General features: G+C 43.1%; 1 pseudogene; it reads left to right on the forward strand.

Annotated features, from left to right (window-relative positions):
- Positions 1–24,705: 24,705 nt before the first annotated feature.
- On the forward strand, positions 24,706–24,823 carry LOC126253910 (5S ribosomal RNA; annotated as a pseudogene).
- Positions 24,824–25,329: the final 506 nt, after the last annotated feature.

Genomic DNA, 25,329 nt, shown 5'->3' on the forward strand with positions numbered 1-25,329 from the left:
TAATAATTTAAGGCATTAAGTAGTTAGTTATTAATACACGCTACAATATGGCATAGGAGAAGAGCTACTCAGAGAGCTACGTTTTCAGATTGATTCGATGTAGTGTTGCAGAACCGTTACTTACTTTTTCTGCTATGTTCAAAAATGGTTCAGATGGCTCTGAGCACTACGGTACTTAACATCTGAGGTCATCAGTCGCCTACAACTTACAACCACTTAAACCTAACTAACCTAAGGACATCACACACACCCATGCCCGAGGCAGGGTTCGAATCTGCGACCGTAGCGGTCGCGCGGTTCCAGACTGGAGCGCCTAGAACCGCTCGTTCTCAAAGGCCGGCGTTCTGCTATGCTTGCATGTTTATTCCGTCTGTAGTGGACTGACAAGGCAGCCAGTCCACAGTGAAGTAGCCGAAAGGGCACGCGTCAACTCACGCCGTCTTGCGTTAAGTCTGGAACAGGATTCGTAATGAATGTGATAAAGAAAAGAACGTAGCTACTAGAACACTTAACTTTTATGGCATCCTTTGGTATACAGCAATCTTGATGATACAAGTGAGACTCATTAAGATACATGCAATGGTACAATTGGCGCCTTGCTAGGTCGTAGCCATTAACTTAGCGGAAGGCTATTCTAACTATCTCTCGGCAAATGAGAGAAAGGCTTCGTCCGTGTAGTCGCCAGCAACGTCGTCGTACAACTGGGGCGAGTGCTAGTACGTCTCTCGAGACCTGCAATGTGGTGGCGCTCGGTCTACGACCACACAGTGGCGACACGCGGGTCCGACAGGTACTAATGGACCATGGCCGATTTAAGCTACCACCTAGCAAGTGTGGTGTCTGGCGGTGACACCACACCGTCTTCACATTCTGTGTGCTATACAGCATCCGATTCCGTGTCTGTTCTATACGTCGTATGAGATGTTGTTTATAGAGTTCCAGTCATGTTATCTGTGTGTTAACTGGTCTATACACGGGAATCCTAAACTAGGTGTTATGTGTCCTAGGGCATCGCAGATGTGTATTATGTGTTAAGGTGTGCCATTCTCACCAGAAGCACAAGTGTGCGTCTGTTTTAGGCCAAACCTATGGATATGATCAGGATACGGGACACGATCGGTGAAAAGTGCCATACCGCGTGTTGCATTTATGTATTTAAATTTCATCCGTTCTCGTATACTGGGGAAGAAAGAGGAGACCCGTCTTCCCTTATCAGTTGTGTCCCGTTCTGTCTGCCATGTATCAGCTCTCCACTTGTTTAATTTCCGTTTGTAGGTTGTGTCTTTTCCAGTTAGTTCTCTTATTCTGTCGCGTCTTCCCCTCTTCAGCAAATAGGTGGCTGCTCTGTGGCGAATTGTAACATCTATAGGAAAACTGCAAGTACCGCCCAGAGTGTCTCAATCGAGGTCGTGACGAACACCCCCCCCCCCCCCCCGAGATTCTAACTAGAACACTACTCTGACCGCGTCTGACAATGGTTTTCTGCGGACCTAAGCATAATCGATGTGCTCAGGCACTAGCAGCAGAACAAATTACTGACTTAAACAGCGCTGCGTAATATGTCCTCATTCGCAGTTGCAGATATGGATAACCATGAGTTGTATAATTGAATGACGGCAATGAAAATTTGCGTCGGATCGGGACTTCAACCCAGATATCCCGTTTATCGCGAGCGGTAGCTTTACCATTAGGCTACCCGAGCACGTCTCATGGCCAGACCCTAACTTCCATACGTCATCAACGACGTGTCTACAAACAGCACTGTCCGAAGGAACATTTCACCGCACTCCTGAACAACATGGCCACTGCAATATCGTATTTATCCGCCGACACCGTGCAAGCGACTTTCAGTTGAAATATCTCCCCCATACGGGAATATACATTAAGCGTGCTGGTTGTAGACAAATGGTTGCGACATGCTGAAGTTTGAGTCTGGTCTTGAAACATTATCGAATAGCCTAATGGTAAGGCGACCGCTCACGATACGCGTGAAATCTGGTTCGAGTCCTGGTCCAGCACAAATTAGCAGTCATTCCGTTATGCAGCTGATGGTTGTCCGTACTCGCAACTGTGAATATATTTCATGTACTCTGTCATCGTCGGATAAAACGGTTCTCTCCGAAATCAAGGTTTCTCTGTCGCTATCAATAACAAGACGCTGTTGAAACTTGTAACAATATTATCACCTTACTCAAGTTTGATCTATATTTGGTCTGCACATGCCATATAACTCCTCTTTCTCTTTAACTGGGATGTTAAATGTTAATTATATTTGATTACTTGCATGGAGAGAAAACCGAATTACTTTAATGACGTGAGCTAAGGGAGGAATCGGTGTAATCAGTGATCGCTGAATCGTTGCTAACAAGGTGTTGTATGATCGTGTATCGGTATTTCATATTGTGTATAGTTTCTGCAATGCAATGATTTTTTATAAGGCATCAGACTACGTGTGATAAATTTATAATAAATGGAGTTTCTATTACAGAACATGCGATGTGCATTTAAGGCTGCTACAATAGCGGCAGATCAACAGCACCGCCATATTAGCAACATTCACAGTAACGCGTTGCTTATCGTCACAAGAAGCTGCTAAAGTAAGAATCGATGTAAGGACAAGGAATAATGATAATATTAAATTCAAACATCGTCTCCTGTAAGTAGGCTGTTTTTGCTATGTAAGTAGGTTGTTTAGGTTTTTATGTTGGTAACGCCACGTAGCGCTCTGTATGAAAATCACTGACTGTGCTGTGTACAGTCTGTGGCTGGTTTGCATTGTTGGAATATTCGCTATTGTAGTGTTGGGCAGTTGGATGTTACCAGCGCGTAGCGTTGCGCAGTTGGGGGTGAGCCGCCAGCAGTGGTGGATGTGGGGAAAGAGATGGCGGAATTTTGAGAGCGGATGATCTGGACGTGTGTCCATCAGAAAGAGTAAATTTGTAAGACTGGATGTCATGAACTGATACATATATTATGACTTTTGAACACTATTAAGGTAAATACATTGTTTGTTCTCTATCAAAATCTTTCATTTGCTAAGTATGCCTATCAGTAGTTAGTGCCTTCAGTAGTTAGAATCTTTTATTTAGCTGGCAGTATTGGCGCTCGCTGTATTGCAGTAGTTCGAGTAACGAAGATTTTTGTGAGGTAAGTGATTCATGAAAGCTGTAGGTTATTGTTAGTCAGGGCCATTCTTTTGTAGGGATTATTGAAAGTCAGATTGCGATGCGCTAAAAATTGTGTGTGTCAGTTTAGTGATGATCAGAATAAGTAAAGAGAGAAATGTCTGAGTACGTTCAGTTTTACTCATCTGTTTGAAAATCAAATAACGTATGAGGTTTATCAGCACAGTCATTTATAATTTTTCTAAGGTGACATTTCACTCCTTCAAGCCATACTGTTAACACTAGATGCACAAAAATTAGAATGTAACCATGTTATTCTATCATTTCTGACAAGAAGCTGAGTTTGACACCTAAATTGTCTTTTAAACAATTTCCCGACCATTGGCCAGTATTTTTACACACTTAACAAATGGTCATCATATTCTTTGAGCATTCATGAGGCTGTGAAGACTTGTCTTGACTGCATAGTTGTTACAGTTGTTTTTCGTTGCCGATGACCTTCCACTGGCCACACACAGCACAGATTCTGATTCAGTGGAGAACACGCTCACGTAATCCCTTAAACACCTTCCCAGACACCACAACATAATCTAACTTAAATCTAATTCCAAAAATAAAATCTCATCGGTTTACAAGCCGCTTCACTTTGAATAACACACTCAAGCTTTCGATAGATGTTTCCGCCACCGTCATGATGAGTTAAAATCACTGATTGCTGGGCCCGGTACCGTGTTCTGCCTGAATCGATATAATGGCAGCCTCTGGAATCCTTCCATAAATGGCTGGAGTGATGCATGCGCGGAAGCCAATTTGGGCAGCTCCTAGCAGTTCTGTCACGCCGCGGCACCGAATATCGTCACACGGCGCGTGGCGAGGACCACGAAACAGGCAGGCCGTGCCGCGTACGTCACAGCACGTGACAATACAGGTCTTACGAGTGCCACCGGCCGTCTCCGGCGGGGAGCAGAGACCACTATCGATGGCTTCAGCGTTTTATTCGAAGTGACGCGGCTTGCAAACCGAAAAGGCGAGAAGGTTTTATTGAGGCATATCACCACAAAAGACTCTGAGGACACATATCCCACAGAAACACAACTGTGTGCTTTTCAAATTACAGAAGCCAGTCGCAAATTAATGACAGTATGGTCACGTATCAAACTGGAACATTGTGATACTTGCGAGATCTCTCACTTTCAAAATGCACCGCATGACCTAAAAGTCAAAAGTTTCCGCCAGGATCTGTGTTCTACTGAAACTGTACGGATCGGAACCTGCGCATTGGCACTGTGCTATTCTGCGGCAGAACATGCAAATCCTGTCTGGTATAATTCAACACATATCAAACAGTTGGGCACAGCTCTCAATGATATCTGCAGAATCATGACATGTTGCTCGAAATACACTCCAGTCGAATGACTATACCCCCCTCGAAGTAATAGAACCATCTCCTGTTCGAAGAGAAATAGATGCGATTGAGGAAATAAATTGGAGTAGGGGAGAACGCATCCTCTGTGTGGGCGCGAACCGCAACCGCAAGGACTTCATTGAAGGAGGGATTTCCCTAGAACGTCGACGGTACTTGTAATCAATGCTGAGAAAGCTAGGTTGCAATATGGCGGAGTAAGACCTCCCTTCCTCCAGGTTGGAAAAGAGTTTCAGGAACTCCACCTCCTGGCTATGATCATAAAAGGACGATTTGGAAGTCCCTGAATAGACTGAGATCTGAAGTTGGCAGATCAAATGTCAATTTGGCAATGTGGGGCTTCACTGATCAGGGTGACATTCAGTGTGATTGTGGGGAGTACCACCCTGTTCATTATATGCCTCAATGTCGACTGTGTCCGGCCTCCAGCAGAGCACATGAACTTCGTCAGGAAATAGAAAATAAATTGGAGGTGGCCAAGTTTTGGGAAAAAGAAATAGTCATAACAGTGTGTAATACGTACATTAATGACACGAGAAAAAATAAATAAATTGTTTACTCCACGGTTGTTGAAATATTGTATGTAGCTCGAAGTTCCTGTTAGATTAAAACTAAGCATCATGGACAGAAAATTAGCCATGCCCATGAGACATGGTGCCAATACCCTTTCAAACTGTCTTTTAGCCTTGATAATTGCCTCAGTTCGGCAACGAAGAAAGTTCAGAAGTTTCTTCACGTGTGGTGTATCCAGCTGCAGTCACTCACTGATGATTACATCTCAAAGAACAACCAAACTGAGGTGACGTTGGTTGTTACGTTCCGCCCGTTGTTTCAAATAATTCCAGACATTCCCTATGGGATTAGGATCTGACGTTTTAGTGGGTCAGTCGAAATGCGACCGGGTGTCTTAACGTTCATTACACCATTTGGGAATTTGTGCAGCCTGTGAACACGTTTCTTGTAATCCTGCAAAAAGGGAATATTCCGCGCATACTTATTCGCAAGATGTAGAAGTAAGAGCAAGAACTGGTCACCGAGAGAGCTGAAAAAATTATCGTGGTACATGTTCAGCATAACCTCAATGAGTGCTCTCCCCCGACCCCCCACCGCAAGTCATGCCACGAAAAGCACTAGTGTTCAACATCGAGTGGACTTCACCCTCAACAACCAGCTAATTCAATGCATCATTGGGTCGTCGGTGCACTCAGCGTAGCGCATCATTACAAAAGTGGCAAAGCTGCGACTCGTGGGCCACAATGCACGTCTCACGTCAGCAACTCAGCAGTTTGACCGAATAATAACGTGTGGCTTATGTGTCACTTTGTGAACTTTCCTTTTGCGAGTTATTCGACTCCAAAGATCCATTGAATCTACATCTACATCACTCCATTCCAAAGGTGCCTTACATCTACATCTACAGGGCTACTTCGCAGTCCACACTTAAGTTCGTGGGAGAGATTTCTTCGAACTAGCTTCACTCTATTTCTCTACCGTTTCACTCTCTATCAGTGCTTGGGAAGAATGAAAAATCTTTCTGTACGAGATCTGATTTCTCTTATTTTGTTACGTTCACCGTTTCACCCTAGGTAAGTTGGCGACAGTAAAATATTTTTACATCCACAGAAAAAAGTTGATGATTGAAACTCCGCGAAAAGATCTCTCCAACCTGCTTATCAAATCCATGGCACTGCCACCCATATTTCGCGATAATATAAGACGAGCTGCCCTTCTATAGAATTTTTTGATGTATCCCGTCAGTCGTATCTGGTAAGGATCCCATGCTGCAGAGCAGTACGAACAAGACTAATGTAGGCAGCCTCTTCAGTAGACGTGTTGCATTTCCTAAGTGTTCTTCCAATAAAACACAGTCTTTGGTTGCCTTCCCCACAGCATTGTCTACACTACCGAAAAAAATAGTACACCTGGAAAGATGACGATAATTTTGATCCGATGGTGACATATTCCACCTGAGGATAGTAGATTTACCGATAATGGTTTCAACGTCATTCGCCAACAGTTATCATAGTGGAATAGCTACAGAACGCCATCTGTATTTAACCTTTAATAGGGATGCTCGCAGCCAGAAGGTACAGTGTAATGTGAACGTGTGAAGCAGGCAGGCTTCCTTGCCACGGAGGCGCACTCGTGCTTCCTACAGCCAACTGAGCGAGTTTGAAAGGGGCCAAATTGTGGCCTTCCTAGCGGCAGGATGGTCCTTTTGAAGAAGTGCTACACATGTTGGACGTGCTGCATCAGTTGTGTAACGATGCAGATGTTAGTGGTCACGTGAACATTGCATTCTCACACCTATAGACGAGGTTCTGGACAGGCGCGCAGCAGAGACGCCCCGCAGGTGAGTCGTATTGTAGGGCCAACAGTGGCTGATCGTACAGCTACCACAGCACAAATAACAGAGAGTCTGAGCCCAGAAGTGACAACACGAACTGTTGTGAAATGTTTATTAGTAGTGGGGCCACGGTCACACACACCTCTAGCCAGTGTTCCAGTCATGTTACAGCATCGACGTGTACGGCTCGAATGGTGCCATCAGAGGATGACTTGGAAGATGGAATGACGCGCCGTGGTCTTCGGTAATGAAAACAGATTCTGCCTGCACGCAAGTGACGGTCCTTAGCGCATACAACGTAGACCTGGTAGACGCTGTCACGTAGAGTGCATTCGTTCAGGACACAATGGTCCCACCCCAGGTCTTGTAGTCTGTATTGCGATAAGCTATGACTCTCGTTCACTTTTGTCGTTTCTGCAGAGACGCTAAAGAGCGAGCGGTACGCGCAGTATGTTGTTAGACCCGTTCTTTTGCCTTTCTTGCAGGAGGAGGGTCTCTTTTTGTTTCATCAGGATAATGCTCTCCTGAAACTCAACATGCTCTGCAAGATGTGCAGCAACTTCCCTGGCCAGCAGCACTACCTCCGAACTTGTCTTCAGTCGAGCACGTGTGGAGAAGACTCCTCGTGCGACTCGTCAATCAACAACGCTTACAAACAAGGTGAACAAGCCGACCAGGCACGGAATGGCATATGCCAGGATAGTATTAATTTTGCCATTAGTATGACTGACTGAATGTCAAAATCACCGATTGCATTGCCACCCGTGTAGGCAACACCACGTACAAGTATGGGCGTTTCAGCATGGGTCGATACCATGTACCTCAGAACCGTTTGTGCTATTGATCTGTAAATGTAATCATTTCATGTACTCCATATGTACTACTGCCACAATAAATCCTGAGCAACCCGAAACCTTTAAAATGGTGAACTAATTTTTTTCCGGTAGTGTATAAGATCGTTCAAATTTAAACTGCTCGTAACTGTAATTCCTAGGTCTTCAAATTTTTGTGATTTGTCGTGTAACCGAATTTTAATGGATTTCTTTTTGTACTCAGGTGAATCATTTCACTCTTCTAATTAATTAGAGTCAGTTGCGTTGCAACCACGTGCACCATACGGGTATCGTGTCTAAGTCGTTTTGCAGTTAGTTTTTATCTTCTGAAAATTTTACCAGACAGTAAATGACTGCATCACTTGCACTTAATCTGAGAGGGCTGCTTAGACTGCCTCCGTTGTCGTATGTATAGATTAGGAAGAGTAGAGAGCGTATAAAACTGATACGATGTTCTATAGGCACATAGTTTGATTAGAAGTCTTTCATGAGGAACGATGTCATAAACCTTCTGGTAATCTAGAAACATGGAATCAATCTGAGATCCCCTATCAACAGCACTCAATGCTTCGTGATAATAAAGAGCTTGTGGTGTTTCACAAGACCACATTTTCAAATCCGTGCTGATTATGAGTCGGTAGACCGTTACTTTCGAGGTAGTATCATAATATTCGAACACAGTATAAATTCCAAAATCCTATTGCAAACAGACGTTGATGATGGGTCTGTACTTCAGCGGATTACTCCTATTTCTTTTCTTGAGTAATAGTGTGACCTGTGCAAGTTTCCATTTTTTCGGTACGAATTTTTCGTCGGGGCAGTGGTTTTATACGATTAATAAGTGTGAGACTGTTGTATCAACGTAATCTAAAAGGAACCTAATCGATATGCAATGCAGACCAGAAGACTTGCGTTTATTAAGTGCTTTAAGCTGCATAGGTATGTAGACGATATCTGATTCTAAATTACTCATGTTGGAAGCTATTCTTGATCCGAATTCTTGAATGTTTATTTCGCCTTCGTCTTCATCAAGGCATTTCGGAAAACTGTGTTTAGTAACTCCGATTTAGTGGTGTTGCCATCGATAATATTACCGTTGGTATCATGCAGTGAAGGTATTGATTACATCTTGCCGCTGAGGTATTTTACATTTGTCCAGAAACTCTTCTAAAGATATCGTGTTAGCGTTTCGTTGAGAAAATTATTTGCAGCATCTACCCAATATTCGCTCCAAAATTTTTTAAAAATGTATCTGCATTTACTGACAACAGAAATTCCTGTCGAGTTAGGAACTATCACTAAGAAGGCGTCACCCCTGTCCTAACCCATTATCTCTCATATATTTTCTGCCAGGACCTGTAGATCAGGAAGAAGACCACTGTAGGGTTGTTTGTATCTGTGAAAGTAAAAGCCACTGTTAAGAGTGCAACACACTGTCTTAATGTGTTGGGACATACAGTTTCATTACACCGAAAGCTCTAAACACTACTGGATGAAGCTCTCACATTCACTGGATTCCATCACTGTAGTGGATAAGGCCAAAATAACGACTACAGCATTCATTTCTACGTGTTACTCGCACAAAAATTATGAAACAGTTGAAAATATTACCTGAAAGGTTTATACTTGAAATATGCAATAAAACTAAAGTTTCTGTTACAAATTCTTTTAAAGAAGATGGAAAAATGAAAATTTTTAGGAACATGGCCTACATTTCTGCTAAATTTACAGAAGCTTTAAAAAAATAAAGAAATCTATATCCACGAACAGAAATTTTTTATTCTAATAGAACTGCAAAGTAATGCAAAACAGAGAATTTCTAGCGTTTTTTATAAAGTAGAACATTAAATTTACTAAATTTGTTTGAGACGTCGCAGAGGTAGATATTTGTTCCTACACCAGCACAGTTATTATTTTACCAGAGGTTGTACAAGATACGCGTTTTCCACAGATCTCCTTGTTGCCATTTGAAAATAGTCCCACATAAAAAACAAGAGCTGCCTCATCTATGAAAGGTTTTTATTTCCCTGCAGACAAGTCAATGCCACTTAATTATGCCGTCAGAAATTGTTACTTCAACAATGGACTACGTCAAAGATTTTACTTTCGTTTCTTCATAACCTTACTTGGGATTTATTTCTCTTCTGTTATCTGTTATCTTTAACTTTTATCTCTTCACTTTATTAGCTTTTTCTCCTTCAAAATTTAATTGCTCATTCACATGATTTTTTTGTTCTTTATATGGCTTAGCAGTCTCATCTGTTTCTCTTAGTGTTCATTTATTTCTTTTATTTTGCAGCCATAATGAATCACATGAAATGCCCCAGGGGATCTGACAGTTTGTGAACTGGCCGGCAGCTCTCTTAGTGTTGAAACACGTCTCGACTTCACATCGGCAAAACTGAGAAGTCCATCATTTGGATGCTTGGCTTTACTCTGACTTCTACCGCGAGCTGTTAGATTGATTTCTTGGAAAGAAGAAATGTAATCCGTCTGTGTGAAAATATATTTATCAATCAGGAAAACAGCTATTATTCCAAATCATTTTCTGCGACCTCTCCGGTTCGCATTTTTATGCAATACTTCTGCCGCAGAAATGGCTTTTATGGGTGGAATAATCACAGTCTGGGTCCTTCACTGTAATGAATTTTTAAAACGATCCTCTAAGTCCCATCCAGCGGATGTAATTTGTTTGTACGGTGCAGGGGCGGAAATATAACGGCCACACTGTTGCTTCTACACAAATCAGTGATCCAAAAGTTAGTAACATGGCTAAAATGACTGACCAAGTCAGGAACAACTAGATATTTCCCAGATGGAATGGCATTTTACACAAAAGTGTGAGAGACGTGATAAATATGTGGGTTTGAACTTAGCCCGACAATGTGAATGGCCAACTATTCTTTGGCGAGTCATCTCATAAATAAGTATGGCGGACCGTTACTGGAGCTAATTAGTTTGCCACAAGCACGATGTCTTTGATAGCTGCAGCCTTCCCCTGAAAGAACTTGAGGGTGACATTTTCCTTTCTGTCCATGCTACACTACTGGCCATTAAAATTGCTACACCACGAAGATGATGTGCTACAGACGCGAAATGTAACCGACAGGAGGAAGATAATGTGTTATGCAAATGATTAGCTTTTCAGAACATTCACACAAGGTTGGCGCCAGTGGCGACACCTACAACGTGCTGACATGAGGAAAGTTTCCAACCGATTTCTCAGACACAAACAGCAGTTGACCGCCGTTGCCTGGTGAAATGTTGTTGCGATACCTCGTGTAAGGAGGAGAAATGCGTACCATCACGTTTCCGACTTTGATAAAGGTCGGATTGTAGCCTATCGCGACTGCGGTTTATCGTATCGCGACATTGCTGCTAGCGTTGGTCGAAATCCAATGACTTTAGCATAATATTGAATCGTTGGGTTCGGGAGGGTAATACGGAGCGCCGTGCTGGATCCCAACGGCCTCGTATCACTAGCAGTCTAGATGACAGGCATCTTATCCGCATCGCTGTAACGGATTGTGCAGCCACGTCTCGATCCCTGAGTCAACAGATCTGGTCGTCTGCAAGGCAACAACCACCTGCACGAACAGTTCGACGACATTTGCAGCAGCATGGACTATCAGCTCGGAGACCATGGCTGCGGTTACGCTTGACGCTGCATCACTGACAGGAGCGACTGTGATGGTGTACTGAGCGACGAACCTGGGTGCACGAATGGCAAAACGTCATTTTTTCGGATGTATCCAGGTTCTGTTTACAGCATCATGGTGGTCGCATCCATGTTTGTCGACATCGCGGTGAACGCACATTGGAAACGTGTATTCGTCATCGCCATACTGGCGTATCACACGGCGTGATGGTGTGGGGTGCCATTGGTTACACACATCGGTCACCTCTTGTTCGCATTGACGGCACTTTGAACAGTACACGTTACATTTCAGATGTGTTACGACCTGTGGCTCTAACCCTTCATTCGATCCCTGAGAAACCCTACATTTCAGCAGGAGGTTGTTCAGAGTTTCAGGGAGAGCATAAGGGAACAATTGACAGGAATGGGGCCGGCCGCGGTGGTCTAGCGGTTCTGGCGCTGCAGTCCGGAACCGCGGGACTGCTACGGTCGCAGGTTCGAATCCTGCCTCGGGCATGGGTGTCTGTGATGTCCTTAGGTTAGTTAGGTTTAAGTAGTTCTAAGTTCTAGGGGACTTATGACCTAAGATGTTGAGTCCCATAGTGCTCAGAGCCATTTGAACCAGTTTTTTTGACAGGAATGGGGGAAAGAAATACAGTAGAAGAAGAATGGGTAGCTCTGAGGGATGAAGTAGTGAAGGCAGCAGAGGATCAAGTAGGTAAACAGACGAGGGCTAGTAGAAATACGTGGGTAACAGAAGAAATATTGAATTTAATTGATGAAAAGAGAAAATATAAAAACGCAGTAAATGAAGCAGGCAAAAAGGAATACAAACGTCTCAAAAATGAGATCGACAGGAAGTTCAAAATGGCTATGCAGGGATGGCTAGAGGACAAATGTAAGGATTTAGATGCTTATCTCACTAGGGGTAAGATAGATACTGCCTACAGGAAAATTAAAGAGACATTTGGAGAAAAAAAAGCCACTTGTATGAATATCAAGAGCTCAGATGGAAACCCAGTTCTAAGCAAAGAAGGGAAAGCAGAAAGGTTGAAGGAGTATATAGAGGGTCTATACAAGGGCGATGTAGTTGAGGACAATATTATGGAAATGGAAGAGGATGTAGATGAAGATGAAATGGGAGATACGATACTGCGTGAAGAGTTTGACAGAGCACTGAAAGGCCTGACTCGAAACAAAGACCCGGGAGTAGACAACATTCCATTGGAACTACTGACGGCCTTGGGAGAGCCAGTCCTGACAAAACTCTACCATCTGGTGAGCAAGATGTATGAGACAGGCGAAATACCCTCAGACTTCAAGAAGAATATAATAATTCCAATCCCAAAGAAAGCAGGTGTTGACAGATGTGAAAATTACCGAACTATCAGTTTAATAAGTCACAATTGCAAAATGCTAACGCGAATTCTTTACAGACAAATGGAAAAACTGGTGGAAGCCGACCTCGGCTAAGATCAGTTTGGATTCCGCAGAAATGTTGGAACACGTGAGGCAATACTGACCCTACGACTTATCTTAGAAAATAGATTAAGGAAAGGCAAACCTACATTTCTAGCATTTGTAGACTTAGAGAAATCTTTTTACAATTTTGACTATAATACTCTCTTTCAAATTCTAAAGGTGGCAGGGGTAAAATACAGGGAGCGAAAGGCTATTTACAATTTGTACAGAAACCAGATGGCAGTTATAAGAGTCGAGGGGCATGAAAGGGAAGCAGCGGTTGGGAAGGGAGTGAGACAGGGTTGTAGCCTGTCCCCGATGTTATTCAATCTGTATATTGAGCAAACAGTAAAGGAAACAAAAAAAATATTCGGAGTAGGTATTAAAGTCCATGGAACAGAAATAAAAACTTTGAGGTTCGCCGATGACTTTGTAATTCTGTCAGAGACAGCAAAGGACTTTGAAGAGCAGTTGAACGGAAAGGATAGTGCCTTGAAGGGAGGATATAAGATGAACATCAACAAAAGCAAATCGAGGATAATTGAATGTAGTCGAATTAAGTCGGGTGATGCTGAGGGAATTAGATTAGGAAATGGGACACTGAAAGTAGTAAAGGAGTTTTGCTATTTGGGGAGGAAAATAACTGATGATGGTCGAAGTAGAGAGGATATAAAATGTAGACTGGCAATGGCAAGGAAAGCGTTTCTGAAGAAGAGAAATTTGTTAACATCGAGTGTCAGGAAGTCGTTTCTGAAAGTATTTGTATGGAGCGTAGCCATGTATGGAAGTGAAACATGGACGATAAATAGTTTGGACAAGAAGAGAATAGAAGCTTTCGAAATGTGGTGCTACAGAAGAATGCTGACGATTAAATGGGTAGATCACATAACTAATGAGGAGGTATTGAATAGAATTGGGGAGAAGAGGATTTAGTGGCACAACTTGACATGAAGAAGGGACCGGTTGGTAGGACATGTCCTGAGGAATCAAGGGATCACAAATTTAGCATTGGAGGGCACCGTGGAGGGTAAAAATCGTAGAGGGAGACCAAGAGATGAATACACTGAGCAGATTAGGAAGGATGTAGGCTGCGGTAAGTACTGGGAGATGAAGCAGCTTGCACAGGATAGAGTAGCATGGAGAGCTGCATCAAACCAGTCTCAGTACTGATGACAACAACAACGACGCACGACCGCATGTTGCAGGTCCTGTACGGGCCTTTCTGGATACAGAAAATGTTCGACTGCTGACCTGGCCAGCACAATCTTCGGATCTCTCACCAATTGAAAACGTCTGGTCAATGGTGGTCGAGCAATTGGCTCCTCACAATACGCCAGTCACTACTCTTGATGAACTGTGGTATCGTGTTGAAGCTGCATGGGCAGCTGTACCTGTACACGCCATCGAAGCTCTGTGTGACTCAATGCCCAGGCGTATCAAGGCCGTTATTACTGCCAGAGGTGGTTGTTCTGTGTACTGATTTCTCAGGATCTATGCACCTAAATTGCGTGAAAATGTAATCACATGTCAGTTCTAGTATAATATATTTGTCCAATGAATATGCGTTTATCATCTGCATTTCTTCTTGGTGTAGCACTTTTAATTGCCATTAGTGTACAAAGAGGAACCACCAACCGTCGCTTCCATGCTATGAGAAAGTTCGTTGCTTCCCTCCAAAATTAAGGTTTGTCCAGTCCAAAGTAGCGCTTCCGTCACCAGACGCTGTGCAGACACTGGTGACAAATGTAGAAGACTGACCAAAACCAGTCCCAAACTCATGAATCGTAATGATGCTGCTAGATTTGAATGTGACGTTCTTGCTGCTTTCCCCTGTTTTTACGCAGAGAAGAGAACATATTGGTTCATCATGTTGGTAGCAGCAGTCAATCTTAGCTGCAAGTGGAGCATGGGAACTGCTGGGAGCTACGGAGAGAACTTAGATCGGACGCGATACACTTCGCTTGGTGCTGACGGGTGCCCTTACGCTGAACTTAAAGAATGCAATTTTACAGTAGCGTAATGCAACTTCTGAGCATTTCATACTGAAATAATTTCGATATGCTTCTTGAATGCTCAATTACATATATTAAATATTTGATTCAGTTGTCTTGCGAAAAGCCCAGATGTGGAAGTTTTATTAATTTTTTCTTCCTGCAGTCTTCCATTTAATTGCGAATCCCACGGAGTTTAACTTTATTTTTGGTTGCGACAGTTTGCAGCACATTTCTCTGTGTTGTTCATTGTCAACTGGTCACTTTATTAGGCTCAATAAAAGTTTTGTATTTTCCATCTCATTTCCCTTTTGAGATACCTAACGTCTGACGATTCCCCTACGGTTAGCCGACCCTTAAATAATGAGTATAACCATCTGCATTTCTAGGATATTTGTTTCTGCGTATGCAATGGACAAGCATCATTTTTGAAGATATGAGAGATGCAGAGCTGATAATGAGAGTCAAACGCCCTCTTCTCGGTCTGATAATTGCGTCACTAGAATTCATTTTAATTCTGTCATGCGTTCCTTGTAGAGACATTTTGTATACTCCGTGTTTAATTTCCGCAGCTACCATATCAGACAATTACGGACCACTATGCAGATTTTTTACAACACTATGCATATAACTGTCACTGTCCATTCGCATTTCTTTTCCTTTTTCTTATTCCATACAGTAACTGTCTTTGTTCTCCCACTCTTCTCAGAAGCTCCTAATTTTTGACTTTATCCATCCAAATAAATCTTTCCATCCTTCACCACGTTTACAACTCAAAAGCCTCCAACGTTGCCCTATATTTCTTCTTCGGTGTCCACGTTTCAGCACCATACAGGAGGACACTTCATACAAAATATTTCATTAGTCTTTTTCTCATATCTTTGTTCATATTGCTACAGAAAACTCACTTTTTCCTACAAAATGCCTCTTTCACCAGTTCTGACCTCGTTTTACTTTCTGTGCTGTTCTTCCGGTGGCTTTATATCCAGCTTCCTAGGCGTTTATAGCTTTGTACATGTTCCAATATTTCTCTGCTCACCATTATCTTTACCATTTTTTTCTGCTAGTGATGAGAGAACAATCAGCATGAAGTTCCGATTAAATGGGAAAATAATTACGTAAAATTGAATGTGCATGTAAATTTCATGCCAAATAATCTTAGATACGTAGTTGTGTGGCTTAAAAGTCATACAGCAGATGAAGAACGACTTCATGACTCGCAAAGTATGCATGATGTGTCTCAGAATTATTTCCAACTTCAGAAATCTAAGTGCAACTGGCTGTCATCTCATGTTACATACACAGTGGGTAACACTATTGTCCTTGTGCTACCTTTGCGCTGGAATTTCTGTTTGACATTTTATGCAACGAAGCCAGCCAGCTCAACTACAGACTTACAAATATTTACTAGAAGGTCGCTAGCCTCCTACATGACTTTATTTCACACCTTTATTAAATTTCGTAGATTGTATAATAAATATAATTTTTCTTAGGTGTTAATATTGCCTCCACTGGAAGTAGAGTTCACGCACAAATACATTAGCAAAGAAAATGTGATTAGCTTGTTACACAGTTAGTCATGTCTACACTGTGCACTAGACGCTGCCTCATACTTACGCAATATTTGTGCGAAGACTCCATTTTTAACTCTGAAATCGTTTACTGGGATCCTGTACGCAAAAAAGCACAGTCTTCAAATTACACAAAAGGGCCATTACACTAATACCTGAAAATAGTAACACCTGCCGATTACAAAGGCAACACGTGAGTTCATTTACTAATATACCATGCACATTAAGAAGGACATCAGCAGTCATCTCACAAATAGCAGCGTTCATTGTCATGGGACAAAAGCAAACTAACCTTACATTCTCCAAGAAGAAACAACACAAAACAGCATTCTATACAAGAGAAAAAAGCAATATTGTAAAATTCCCTAGTAGATTAAAGAGAAAAATAAAATAGAAATATTTAAAAAAGTTAGTTAAAGCATACCACTTAAATAATTTGTGCCACAAAATTAAAAATTATTTTGATTAAAGAATATATGGAACAGTCAAAAATTAAAATCATTCAATAATAAACAAGTACATTCTACAAAAACTGTCATAGTTTAATGATTCTTACTGTACATACCTACCAGGATCTGCGATGGACACTTCTAAGCACTTTCCATTTTCCTGAGCCGAATATTTTATTCATTGTGATGAAGTGCTGACTCGGCTTTTTTGGACTGGGCAGTGGTGCTGTGCAAAATTTTCTGTTTGTGTGTAATGTGAGCAGCGACAGGTGATTTGATACAAATGAATACTGTGAAAATATTTTTGATAAGATAATATTACCATATAAATATATTAGAAGAGCTTTTTTAAATAGGTTCCTTTTTCGGTTAAGATGAGATCTCAGACATCACCTTGTAAATGATCTATGGATGAATAAACAACTAACGAACTAAGATGTTAGTAGCAGGATAAATACTGTATTTTGCTGTAGTGAAGTTGGTTATCGAATTTATGTTTCATTTGTGAAGGAAGAAATGGATAATACCGCAAGAATTTCAACGTGCTTGGAATAAAAATGGTTCAAATGGCTCTGAGCACTATGGGACTCAACTGCTGAGGTCATAAGTCCCCCAGAACTTAGAACTACTTAAACCTAAGGACAACACACACATCCATGCTGAGGCAGGATTCGAACCTGCGACCGCAGCGGTCGCGCGGTTCCAGACTGTAGTGCCAGAACCGCTCGGCCACCAGCGGCCGGCACGTGCTTGGAAGTAGCCTGACAATCTTATATCAGTTAAGAATGGAACGGAGTAGTAGTAGGATAGAGACAGAGACAGTGACAATGTGTGTATATGCGATGCTAATGAAAATATTAACTTCACCTTCTTCGAACTGTAAGAAAGGATGAAAATTAAAAAGTCTCTGCAGCTCCTGTTCAGTGATTTATTAGGTTGTCGCATTGGAGTGAAGACATTTAGAGTAAGATGCATAATGCATCGCAGAAGCTAATGTATTCCTCATGAAAGATCGCCAAGTACTCATTTCGTGTTTCGCAAGCGCGAGACACTCACCTGTCCACGAGAGGCGCTGCCTGTCGTCGCCGTTAAGGCAACAAAGGACTGCCGCAACCGACAATAGCGCCTCTTACGGGCCTTTCAGCAATCTGTGCCGGCGCCCCGGCCTCTGGCAGATAAAACGCTCGCCACCGCAACAAAAAAGAGTAAAGGGACTCCTTCCTCCGACGTATCTCTTTTATCTACGTACACCGGCTCCTCTGCCGGGCTCTCGCAATGAATAAAACAAAGGATAACCCGCAACTTATGCCTTAATTGATTATAAACATCGCATGAGTGAAACAATTGAAATGCCACGGCCTCCGGTCGCATGGCTGGCCGCTGTAATTGTTGCCCAGGCGGCCGATTGTTCGTCTGGAGCCGGCCTTTATCTCGTCCAGCGGCGTCACGTTCCCAACGAAATACTTTGCGTCGGGCGGCGGCGGTATTTTCACGAGCAGAATGCTCTCCAACGATGGAGCAAAAGACGTGCATGTTTAACAAACGCCTCGGGTACGTTGCAGGCGGAGCAGATGGATAGCGTAATGATCACAACGGCGCACCCATCGAGTGAGAGGGGAAAGCACATGCTCCCTCCCTCCTTCGAAAAAATGAATCTTGCAAATCGAATTTGCACCCTTTCCTCCACAAAGGCACACATTAATTCAGTAGGGCGTATCAGTTTTAAGAAGAACACGAAAATAATACTGTCTATACTTTGAATAACAATAAGAATAAACCTAATGTAAACAAACAGAAAACTTAGCCGTAGCACACGTTCCCCATTGTCAGGCTCTTGGAAGCAGACATCATACTACTGTACTATGTTATTGTAAGTGAAGCTCTTAGATATTGTAATGTATCAGCAGCCATCAACATTTTCCTTCATCATACTTAAGCTATGTAGTTTTTATTTAAAAAATCATGCACAGCTGCAGTCTCTGTAAATGGTAGTTATGGTCTAAGTGTAGCGCTGTTAATAGGCAGTGGGAAAATGTCTCACGCTGCTTGCTGCTCGTAGTAAAACACTCGCGTAGAACACCGTTACAAAGTGGCGAGAAACAGGTTGCGCTTAACGTTTTTCACAAATTTACGTAGAAAATCGGCTTTGAAGTTTCCAAGGGACTTCAGTAAACAAAGTTGAGGTGGTTTTGTAAACGAGGTGCGTGGTTCAATCGTTAGGGTAAGAGAATGCTGCTCGGGTATTTTAAGGGACGCTGGTTCGAATGTTGCTTTTATCTTTTTTTCAATTTTTTCGTCCATTTCCAATACCTACATCATTTAAATACAACAGACGCTAATTAACAAATATCGTATTTTATGAAAAATGCGTGTCTTCCGATTTGTAATTACATACCAACACAAAATTCATATTCACTGCCAATAGAAATTCTTCGTTATCGATATTTTATCAAAAATTTGTTACAAAAGTTTAAAATAAAAGATCATTACAAATTAAACTTTTTGGGAAAAAAATATAAAATCAAGTACTGTTATTTGGACTATGTCAGTTTTTTTATACCACTGATGTGTTCTTACATGAGCCACTGTGACAAGTATCGTAGAAACATGAAAAACAGTAATTTTCACGGCCTGGAGAACATCATACAAAAGCTGTATTTTTGCAGCTGGCACCGTAGAATTGCTATATGAACCCAACAGAACTGACCTGGAGCCAAGTTAAGGAATTCGTCCCAAGAATTAAAAAGGCATTTAAGCTGCCAGACGTATTGGAACTAATGCAGATAACTCTGTTAAACGTTACGTTGGCGGGACGCTGAACAGCACGTCAAAAAAGAACAGTGAAAATTTGGCACCTGGATACCTTCGTGGATTCTTTTGTTGATCGCTTTGTTATTAACGTAGCAGATGACAGTTCCTCAGATTCGGATATGGAAGAAGAAAAGAGATTACCAAGACGACTGACGGTAAGTATTTGACTATCAGGTGAAATCCCTCTCATAAGACTTTATGCCACATATAGGTTACACAGAAAATTACCCTGTTTTTAAGTAAGGAATTTTCATGACATTTGTTGTTAATTACAACACTGTATTAGCTAATACCGTGCGAGGTGCCGGGGCTAGCAGTGTATTTAATACTAAATTCTTCTAGAATCTACATATGTAAATGATGCTCTGAGCCCCCCCCCCCCCATTCTAACTCCGACTTTTGCTGTTGCAAATGGATTAAAAAGAAACGTGAACTGACTGTAATCGACCCTGCAAGTGGAATAGAAAAGAGTTTGGCACCTGCAATAACTTCATTTGATAAATAAGTTAAATAAAGGAAAGTTTCATTAATGTAGTGAGAAATGAAAGGGTTGCTCTACCGATTAACAGAATGAAATTTCTGTCCAAAATAACAATATGATTTATTAGAACTCAAAATAATAAACAAAAACACATGAAACATTTACAATACATCACATTGGTTCAAATAGGGTACTCAAATAAATGCTGTGAAGGTGAAGTTGTCCCTAAACTAGATTGTGACATTTATGATGAAGTGGTATGTGGAGCCAATTCCTTGCAACTCAAGTCTTAAGAGAGACACACAGCCTACCCAACATTAATTGCTGCTACAGTAGTGAGAATTCAGACAATGAACACCCAAGACAGAACAAAGTTAAAGAAAGACGAACAGGGGCGCTATGCTTAGCTCTGATTATCACCTAGGAAAATCCCTATCTGCCGGTGCTGCGGACATACATTACCAAACTGTCTTCTTAACTGCAAGAACACGATCTGGCGTATCGGAGGTGATGGCTGATTGCCTAGACGTCCTGTCGTGGTGATGATAATGTCACGAGTATAGCCCGAAACTAATTATCCTGGTCTGGTTGTTCCAGACTAAAGACTGCCTAGCAATACAAATGCGCCTCTGAGGGAGACGAAGAAGGCTCGCCACACAATCACTGACGGTACAGTGATTGATTTTAACAAGCGAAGTCACACAGTAACTCCGATACAGTCAACTTTAGCCAAAACTGCTCAAGACAGACAACAGAGGCCTCTTGTATGCAGAACGCTCAATTGCCAACTGTACTCGGAAAGTTACGTTGAAGTTGAAACTTCAGCAACTTCGTCAAACAGTTACAATTAAATAAAAGTATATTAGACAGCCAATGGAAGGCAGGCTGAGCAGAGCAGCGAGTGCTCAGTCTTGTAACCTACTCCGACCGAAAGGCGAGAGCTGTCTCCTCTAGAGCACCCGTACAGGCCGAACACAGAACATTCCCGCCCCCATGACAGTGGCCGTGGTTAAACGTTCCAATCAGCAACTCGAAAACCGGCGGAAAATTCCACTCTATTGCCGGAGCACTACCATTCCACCAATGGAGATTCTTGGCACCAATTTCTGCGCTGATTTTGCTACGTCACGGAGCTATGCCCTGAGCAAGCCAATCACAGTTACTATTTTGCAGAAAGCGCGGGAATTTTCCGGCCACAACTGCCTGGGTACGCAAGCCATTCCCACGCCTCGCTGGTAGCCAGCCAGAAAGTGTTTTCGCTAAGTTTCTGCGAAGTAACGGAACCTCTAGCCCAGCCGCTACTTCAGGCCCCTGCGGGCGTGTCTTTTGACAATGTCGGCGTCTGGAAAGCATTCACTCGACTCCCTCACACCCGTCGGCTTAACCCTTTCAAGATCATCAGAGCCTGCCTGTCACCGGACCACCCGGGTGACGAGAGACGCTGTGTGGGAAGTCCGCGTGTGAAGGAATAGCGACTTTTCACCGCATGCAATTACAGAGGAAAATCGTAAGATAGAAATATGAGAGGGGGCTCATGCCACCTCTCAACCGATAGCATGTTATGTTTTCTGTCCGGTCCCGTAAGAAGCGTATTGCTGGTGTTTTGCCATATGTTATTTCATTCTGTTTAAAAATTAAATGACATTCGAAGCCATATTGTTTTTGTGCTCGTCTCTTTTTCATTTCTCAATCGTAACTGTCCAGATCACTGCAGAATAGCTGAATATCATTGATATCGGATTTAAATATGTAACATACTGTCCATACATATTTTCATCCAATATCAATGGTGGAACAACGTACATCTAACAACTGTTAGACCAATTTTGCAGCCGCGCAGGATTAGCCGCACTGGCCTCCCTCGGGCATGGGTGTGCATGTTTGTCCTTAGGATAATTTAGGTTAAGTAGTGTGTAAGCTTAGGGACTAATGACCTTAGCAGTTAAGTCCCATAAGATTTCACACACATTTGAACATTTTGAACCAGTTTCGCAAATGCATAACTCAGATTGTTTTTGGAATCGACGATGGCGTGATATCCTAGACCGAAATCGATCCTGTTGTTACAGCTGTGTATTGCACAATGCAGTTCTTAACATTTAATAAAGCTGTACAACACCACCTCCATAAATTTTCATTTGTCACAATCAGGAGCATCAAGATAAAGGATACAACAGAGACATACTGCGGTAAATACTTTATAATTTTGTTCCCAGTTAATTAAATGTGGAATATAGCAATTCCTCCAACAACGTAACTAAACGTGTTTTTAACACATCTCTATTAAAACCGTCTTGTTTTGCTGTTTCATACCACTTTCATTCGCCTCTGGCACGCTCTTCGAGCAAATGAAAAATAAAATCTTTTACACGTAAATATTACAAACATTTTGTTTCTCTAATGAAAATCGAAAATGTGTTTACACCACCAGAAGTTCGATAAAGATATCATCCCAGGCCGAAGGGCGTGACATAGAGATAATGTTTTGATGTAACTCTCAAGATAGTCGCTGATTTACAGTCTACTGGCTCGGATAGCTAATGGGTATTTAGTAGGAAGGTTTTAAGGAATATAACTCCCATTCAGGGGAAGGAAAGCTCGAAAATTTGTTGGCCAGTGCGTGGTAATGAATTGCGGATACCTCTTACTGGACTCTTAATCTCTTAAACGTGTTCTCCCTCTCGTCCGGCAGACTTCGCGTACCAGATGGAAGCGACCGGCAATCCTTCGCTGTCGCGAGCGCGACAAAGGCAGTTTTACAAATGTGTCCGACGAACTCTATAAGTCATTGTGCCGGATGGGCAGGCGACCGTGGCGCGCTCGTCGTTTCCACTACCGAGTGGATTCCGCGGGACGGTGACAAATCTGGCGCTCGTTTTCTCCTCTTTGGCGCGATAAGCCTCCGCAGGTGGCGATCCCGCATTAGCATAGTCGGCCGCTGCCCCGGCTGCGGTCCTGGGCGGTCCTGGCCGTGCTGGCGCTAGCCGCCTGGCGCTGGCGCTGTACTTCATTTCTCTCGCGGCGCCGCCGGCCCGGCCGGCTATTTGCGTGTGTGACGCGCCAGCAATCCGCGACTGGCGCCACACCGGCCGGAGCCCGTGATAGGGCGTACGACCCGGCGTTCGTCTTTTCTCCTTTCTGCTGTAAACCGATACTTTTGGTAAACTAGCCGTGTCAAAACCAAATTATGGTTCTACATTTCGACCATTTCCTCCACTCTCTTCGCCCGCATCTCGTGGTCGTGCGGTAGCGTTCTCGCTTCCCACGCTCGGGTTCCCGGGTTCGATTCCCGGCGGGGTCAGGAATTTTCTCTGCCTCGTGATGGCTGGGTGTTGTGTGCTGTCCTTAGGTTAGTTAGGTTTAAGTAGTTCTAAGTTCTAGGGGACTTATGACCACAGCAGTTGAGTCCCATAGTGCTCAGAGCCATTTGAACCAGCCATTCCACTCTCTTCGTCAGAAGTAACACTGACTACTGCTGAGTGCTACAATGGCCGCCATTAAGATCTATGTATCCAGAATGACATTTTCACTCTGCAGCGGAGTGTGCGCTGATATGAAACTTCCTGGCAGATTAAAACTGTGTGCCGGACCGTGACTCGAACTCGGGACCTTTGCCTTTCGCGGGCAAGTGCTCTACGAACTGAGCTACCTAAGCACGACTCACGACCGTCCTCACAGCTTTACTTCTGCCAGTACCTCGTCTCCTACCTTCCAAGCTTTACAGAAGCTCTCCTGCGAACCTTGCAGAACTAGCACTCCTGAAAGAAAGGATATTGCGGAGACATGGCTTAGCTACAGCCTGGGGGGATGTTTCCAGAATGAGATTTTCACTCTGCAGCGGAGTGTGCGCTGATATGAAGCTTCCAGGCAGATTAAAACTGTCTGCCGGACCGAGACTCGAACTCGGGACCTTTGCCTTTCGCGGGCAAGTGCTCTACCAACTGAGCTACCCAGAGGCCTCACAGACGATGCCACGTGAAGTGTCCCAGTCTCACAGTTGTTCGGACACCACCAAGAATTTCTCTTTTGGTAGAGCACTTGTCCGTGAAAGGCAAAGGTCCCGAATTCGAGTCTCGGTCCGGCACACAGTTTTAATCTGCCAGGAAGTTTCAAGATCTATGTATTCTGCTGTATTATTATGGTCTTCAGTCAGAAGACTGCAGCGCTTCTCGCTAATCTACATTTTGTAAGCCTGTTAATCTCCCTACGGCCAAATTTTCGTTCGGGTATGTGGCAGATGAAATCCTTGACTGGTAGTAATGATACAGTTTATCTTAAATTCCCTATACTTCCTATACAGATTGTGTCTGGTCAGAGAAAGTTACTGTGCCAAAGGTTTCGTGTTTGATTGTAAACACAGGCAAACATTTTTACTCGCACCTAGAGACCTTCCTCACAGGTGATTACACGTGAAGTGCCCCAGTCTCACAGTTGTTCGGAAACCACCACACATTTGTCTCCTGTGCCAACCTTCTCATCTCAGAGTAGCAACTGCAATGTGTGTGATGGATGTATTCCAATCTCTGTCTTCCCCTAGAGCTCCAAGGAAAATATTGCCTCTTTTAGAATACTGCCCGGCAACGGCCTTGCCGCAGTGGATACACCGGTTCCCGTTAGATCACCGAAGTAAAGCGCTGTCGGGCATGGCCGGCATATGGATGGGTGACCATCCGGGCCGTCATGTGCTGTTGGCATTTTTCGGGGTGCACTCAGCCTCGTGATGCCAATTGAGGAACTAGTCGACCGAATAGTAGAGGATCCGGTGAAAGAAAACCATCATAACGACCGGTAGAGCGGTGTGCTGACCACACGCTCCTCCTTTCCGCATCCTCAGCTGAGGATGATACGGCGGTCGGATGGTCCGGATGGGCCACTTGTGGCCTGAGGACGTAGTGCTTAGAATACTGTCGCACGGTGTGGGCTCCTTACCAGATAGGACTGACGGAGTACATCGAAAAAGTTCAAAGAAAGGCAGCACGTTTTGTGTTATCGCGAAATATGGGAGAGAGTGTCACAAAAATTATACAAAATTTGGGCTGGACATCATTAAAAGAAAGGCGTTTTTTGTTGCGACGGAATCTTCTCACGAAATTCCAATCACCAACTTTCTCCTGCGAATGAGAAAATACTTTGTTGACACCGACCTACATAGGGAGGAACGATCACCATGTTAAAATAAGGGAAATCAGAGGTCGTACGG

The sequence above is a fragment of the Schistocerca nitens genome, chromosome 4 (assembly GCF_023898315.1).
Source record: "Schistocerca nitens isolate TAMUIC-IGC-003100 chromosome 4, iqSchNite1.1, whole genome shotgun sequence".
Classification (NCBI taxonomy): domain Eukaryota; kingdom Metazoa; phylum Arthropoda; class Insecta; order Orthoptera; family Acrididae; genus Schistocerca; species Schistocerca nitens.